This window comes from Mastomys coucha, unplaced genomic scaffold (assembly GCF_008632895.1).
Source record: "Mastomys coucha isolate ucsf_1 unplaced genomic scaffold, UCSF_Mcou_1 pScaffold1, whole genome shotgun sequence".
NCBI classification, from domain to species: domain Eukaryota; kingdom Metazoa; phylum Chordata; class Mammalia; order Rodentia; family Muridae; genus Mastomys; species Mastomys coucha.
In genome coordinates, this window is record NW_022196891.1 from 21554649 (window position 1) to 21560896 (window position 6248).

General features: G+C 44.4%; 1 long non-coding RNA gene across 1 annotated transcript in view; it reads left to right on the forward strand.

Moving 5' to 3' along the window:
• Positions 1–1487, forward strand: part of LOC116070035 — a 12780-nt gene extending 11293 nt beyond the window's left edge. Inside the window, exon 2 of the long non-coding RNA XR_004110257.1 lies at positions 1266–1487. This is a non-coding gene — a long non-coding RNA (uncharacterized LOC116070035). The remainder of the gene's footprint in view (positions 1–1265) is intronic.
• Positions 1488–6248: the final 4761 nt, after the last annotated feature.

The following is a 6248-nucleotide window of genomic DNA, read 5'->3' on the forward strand; positions in this document are numbered from 1 at the left end:
AAAGTGGAGACAGATGGATCCATGAGACCTTGTCTCAAAGAAAAAGAGAAAAAATTAGGGGCCAGGAAACTAGCCAAGTGGTAAAGTCTTTGCTGTGCAGGAATGAGGACCTGAGATCAGATCCCCAGCACTTGCGGGAAAAGTCAGGTGTTCTAGTGTACAACTGTGACTCCAGCATTGTTGAGGCTAACCTGATCTATACAGTGACTTCCAGGACTGCCAGAGCTACATGGAGAAAAAGATCCTCTGCTTTGCTGAGAGAAATCTGAAAACCAAAGCCAATCCAGTGTCTCCTCTGGGTCTGGGGTGTTTGAAGTCTCTAAAAGGCTTTCCTACCCCAATTTAGTGATCAGTTTAAAGAAAGAAAGGATAGCTGACTGGCCCACAACTGTGTAAGCCTGTGCTGATCTGAGTCTAGAACTTGCTGAGCTGGTCCATCAGCAGGGGGCACAAGAGGGAGCAAAAGCCTTTGCTATAAGCTGCCAGGCTTTTGTCTCCTGTATGGAGAGTGAGGAAGGGGACCATCATGGAAGTTAATTGCCTTTATTGCCCAACCATAGCCCCTGTCTCTGCCTACCAGAAAGTCTGTCTAACTCTCAGTCTCTCAACTCCACGTAAGTCCAATATAATATAATTTAATCTTGAAATCCCAGTATGATGCAAACAGTCAATTTTCTCCCTCAAATTACTCAGGTCTTTTTTTGTAAGATACCATTAAAAATACATATTTTTTTTCCTTTTAATGAAAATCCCAAAGATGTCACCTGAAGTCCTGTTGTGATCATCTCTGAGTGGTGATTGGATAAGAATGGGAGCAGCAGCTGGGAGTTTTGATGGGAAACTCCTGGTAGAAAATGAGACAGGAGGAGGGTATGTCTTGTCCTGTTACTATTATCAGCTGTCCTTTTAGAGCAGAGCCTGTCCCCTTGATTTTAGCGGTGACCAGAAATGCTCCTAATCAGGTGTTAATGTGGCTCACTGACTCCGCTGGATGCTTAAACAGTCACAGACCCTCTGTGTTTGCTAATGGATGGCTCTGCGTTTCCTTCCTTCATAGCCATCGTATAAACGAGAACCAGTCATAGAAGGCATAAAAATAATGAATGGTCTTAACCACGCTCTTAGTACTATGTTGCCAACCAGATGAGGTATCAATCTAAGCTAATTACTAATTTCATATTCACATTTTGTCTAATAGTTAAAAGGATGAGTGGATCTTTTGGATTCTGATTGTATTTCTACACCCATGTTTTTAATTCCCATAGGAGAGCATGTCTCCATAGAATGGACATACCTCCCTGCTCTCTCTGGGGAGCTGCTCTAAGTGGAAGAATGAATGCAGGAGCTAGATTTACCAGCAACAACTCCTCATCTAAAAGAAGAAAAACGGGGGGGGGGGACACATTTAAAATACTTTTCTGTCAAAAATACTGTCTGTGATCCGAGCTCCATCCTTGACTAATTAAATGGTGTAAAAGGAAAACCAACTCCTGTAGAGTCTCACTTCTGAACTTCACATGCACATCATATGTGCATCATGTATGCATCTACATGTGATAATATTAAACCCTTATAGAGAGTTTATTACAAAAGGAAAAGTCCTCTTGAGAATGAAACTAGGGTCGGGCAGTAGTGATGCACGCCTTTAATCCCAGCACTTGGGAGGCAGAGGCAGGCAGATTTCTGAGTTTGAGGCCAGCTTGGTCTTCAGAGTGAGTTCAAGGACAGCCAGAGCTACACAGAGAAACCCTGCCTCAAAAAACAAAACAAAACAAACAAGAGAGGGAGAGAGAGAGAGAGAGAGAAAGAGAGCAGACTATTGAAACAATGGACTTCAAAGAAATGGTAACTTCCTCCCAGTAATCTTAGGCTGGGAGAAGAAAAAGACACCAACCACACATAGCCCAGTAGGGTTCATGGGCTAGAGGTAAGCACCTGGGAAAAGCTGAGAGCACTTGCTATTGTGGGTATGTACTATCTCTGGGCAGGTGATGATGGGTTATTTATGAAGCCAGTATAACCAAAAACTTAAGAGAGGAAAGAAATTATTTGGCTGACAATTCTAAGCTGCAGAGTCTAAGTGGACATGGTGGCACAAGCCTTTAATCCCAGCACTCAGAAGGCAGAAGCAGGAGATAAGGTCACCCTGATCTATAGTAGTGAGCTCCAGGCCAGCCAGGGCAGTGCAGAGAGACTGTATAATCAACAACAATGACAACAACCACAACAACAATAATGCATTTATTTTCATGTTGCTTTATCATAGCCACAGAAACTAAGACAAGTGGCATGGATTAAGCAGGGGGGTCAGAAAATGAATAGACCTCTCACAAGACATCATAGAGAAAGCTTACCCATCCATAAGATTGGACAATCCCAAGTTGAGAAGGAACATATTCCATTAGAAATCAAAGACAGCAACCCTTCTGAAACAGAAACATCTGGAAGTACGGAGTTGAGAGGGAGGGAAGAGTCTTAAATTTCAGAACAATTCAACTTCAAGTCTTTTCTAAGTGCGGAGGAGTGAAGACCTGTTTGAAGGATCTTCCCAGTAAGAACAGAGATAACTTTGTAAAAACAATGAAAATCACTCTTTTTATTTATTTTTTAAAATTATGTGTGTATGTCTGTCTGTGTGTAGATATGTGCACATGAATGTGGGTACCCTCAGAGGCCAGAGGTGTTGGGTTCTTCTGGAGTAGGTGACCGGCAGCTAGCTATAAGCTGCCTGTGGGAGCTGGGAATTAGACTCGGGTCTTCTGGAAAAGTAGCACGTGTTTTTCATCACTAAGCTATCTCTCCAGCCCTCCCCCCCTCCAAACACCTTATTCTAACTAAGACACGATTAACAAAACGTAACACAGCTAGTTTAAGGAAGCCATGCAAACATTTGTCCAGTCCCAAGTTCTATCCATCTCAGTGAGCTGATAGAACAGCCATTATGAAACCATGGAGTCTTACTTGGACTTTTACGTTTTCAGTATTAATTATCTTATCCACCACAAAGGGGGAGGGGCTATGATGGAGACATTTAACTGTATATCATCACTCTCTACTCATGTGTCCTTTGTCTGTTTTCGGTCCTTCCTCATTGACTAATGTCCTCCTCTTGGTCCCATTCCTAATTTTATACTTACACATGATGATATCTTAGTAACTTGGCATGAAATAAGTTAAAAAGGTAATCACAAGAGAAATATCATATACTCTCAGATATGTCATAGAGAAGACTAGAATGCACAACTAGAATAAAAAGAGGATTCCCATAGGCCCAGTCCAGGTCAAAGACTGGTCTTTCCCTGTAATAAGCTGCTGGGCAGGGGGGGAGCTCAGGTGGCAAAGTGCTTGCTTTGCAAGAACGTAGATCTCAGTAGCATCTCCAGCTTTCATATAAACACCAGGGGTAGCGGTGTACATTTGTAATCCCAGCACTCGAGAGACAGTGATAAGAGGATCCCTGGGACTCACTGGATAGGCAATCTAGCCTAACTGGTAAGATCCAAGTCAATGAGGGAGTGAGATAGTATGTCTAAGGATGACACCTGAGATCATCCTTGGGCTTGCACACACACACACACAGAGTGAACTATTTATCAATTTGTATTTGAAACTGAGCTAGTCAGATGAGTCAAAGTAACTTTCTTTGCCTATCCTGCTTTTCCCACATTTTCCTCCGACATTGACTAAGGATGGCTTGGCCAGTCAGAATCGATGCTTAAAGCTTGAGGAGATAGCTTTTCTTGGGAGGAACTGGATTACTGCTCAGAAACTCGCCTGGAAGTTAATAATGGAGACACCATCGCTCGATAGTAACTGTTACTTCCCTGACGATGTCCCTGGAGCACTGTTAAATGTAGCGCGTATGGCCCCTTATATGCATTTTATCTCTGGAAAAGGTCATCTGCAAGCACGAGACTTAAAGAAGCTGCCGCTCCACCTGCCTGCGAAATCTTATAGAGCCAGTCATTGCAGGTCTGTTCCAAACCAGTCACCTTAGCCATGCCTGTTTGATAGGGAACAACAGAGGCTGGGGGGTCAGTAAAGCGATTGCTGTGCAAGAAGGAAGACCTCAGTTCAATCCCCAGCACCCAGCTTAAGAAATGAGCATGGTGGTGCACACTTCTGATCCCAGGACAGGGGAGACAGAGACAGCCAGTTACCTGCCCTACGGGGAAAGTGCCAGTTAATAGTGAGTCACCGTCTCAAGAAGATAAGCTAAGATAGGGGCTGAATTTGCTTCCTTGGTTATGTGGTGAGGTATCCCCCAGAAAAGACGATTCAGACATGGGCTCATGCCAAGAGGAAGTCGTTACTAGCCAGATGGCAACTAACTACACGGGGTATTTGGGACCCCAGAGCAGTGCAGAGCCTTTTGCTGGGTGGGCGTTTAAGCACAAGAGCCGTTTCTTGGGTTGACACACCTTAGCAAGAACAGTTAGCCATAGGCAGAACTACAGAAGGCAAAAAAGCAAGGTTATTACATTTCGAGGCTGTCCAAGACTATGGACTTTGATGGATTAGGACTCTGTTCTCATTTCGGCAGCCATTGCTGTCTATGTGCTGAGTTTTAAAGCATCGGTTGTGCTAAGGTCTGCTGGCCTGTTACATTCTCCACTGGTTCTATGGCCATGGGTCAGATCACGTACTCATCTGGGCCCAGAGGGCTCTATCATCTCCTTAGCAAGAGTACATAGCTAAGTAGGCAGTTGAGCAAGCACTGTCCTATATGGAGACTTAGAAGCATAAGGATTAATGGTCCAGCCATGGTCACAAGAAGAGTAGTTAGCCACAGAAACCAGGAGAACAAAATCTGTACCAGTTGTTAGATTCTTGCTATCTCCCTTTTCTTTCCTGAAGGTTATGGTTTTGTTTTGTGTTGTTTTGTTTTGTTTTGTTTTGTTTGAGACAGGAATTCTTTGTGTATCTCTGGCTGTCCTGGAACTCTGTGGACCAGACTGGCCTTGAACTCACAAGAGTTCTTCCTGCTTCTGCCTCCAGAGTGGTAAAATTAAAGGTGTAGGCCTTGACTCTGAAGGTTATTTTTGACGATGGCTATTTTTTTTTCCAATTATACCTGACTGATTGGCACAGAAGCAACCTCCTTGCCTCGTAAACAGGCAAGAGGTACCCAATCCTCTTCAATTCTGAAAATCAATCTCACCTAAGGAACCTAACCGGGCTTCCAGACAATGGAGTTCCTTAAAATTTTATCCCTCATAATGAGGGATGAAGTTTCAAATGCAATGAAGCTCACAATGGTGCCCCACCAACAGGGGAGTGAGAATGAGGACTGCTTGCTACGCATGGGGAGGCCCAGAATCTACATGTAGGTGGGCCCTGCCCTCTTCTCCGTTGTAGATGAACACCTGCAGTACGACACACACAAGGACACAAAGGAGTGGGTGGTCCTCCAGTGCAAACAATTCAGAAGATGCATACTTGCTTAAGCAGCCAGTGCAAGCAGGACAGGTAGCCTCTGGGGCTGGGAATATACTGGCTGCCACTCCTGGAACTAACCTTTTGTGTGTTGCTATGGGAATCTGCCTAGGGGGAACTATATAGAGGGTATCTTGGTGACATTAAACGGGCACCCTCTCCTAGGCAACCTTAAGTTGGTACCATTTACAGCTGCAGGAACTGAAAATGGAACTTATTGTTTGACTAGTTCCAGTCCCAACAAAAACACACTTTTAGTACTTAGGGTCCAGAAATAGCCAGCCATCCTGACTCGTGGCCCATTGGGGGTGGTTAACAAACTGATATACCCTTTCTAGCAACCTGAATATTGAGGGGTAGACTTCTGTTGCCTCCTGGACCTTTTTGCCAAAGGAATTCCTGGGAAAATTGTAGTTTTGGAACTTGCCACCTTAAGGGGCTCATATTCTAGAGGAACCAACATGGGTCTGTTTGGATTGATGGGCTGAATGATTCTAGGCTCGGGTTTATTTTGAATGATAAATTTGCTGCCTGGATCATTCAGGTATAATCTGTGGTTTCCCCATAATGATCTTCAGCTCCCTGCCAGGGCTAGGCACTCACCTTTATGATAGGGGACTGCATTGCCTGGGACCACAGGTAGGTGATGACATTTCAGTTCCAGGAAATGGAATTAATCAGTGTGCCCCCAAGAGGACTCAGTTTCACAATGGCTTCTGGCAGCACAGAGATCTGACAGATGGGCAGGCATAGGTACTGAATAATTGGAACCCCTTTTTGTCACTAGAGGGCCCATCGTCCAGGGGCATGCT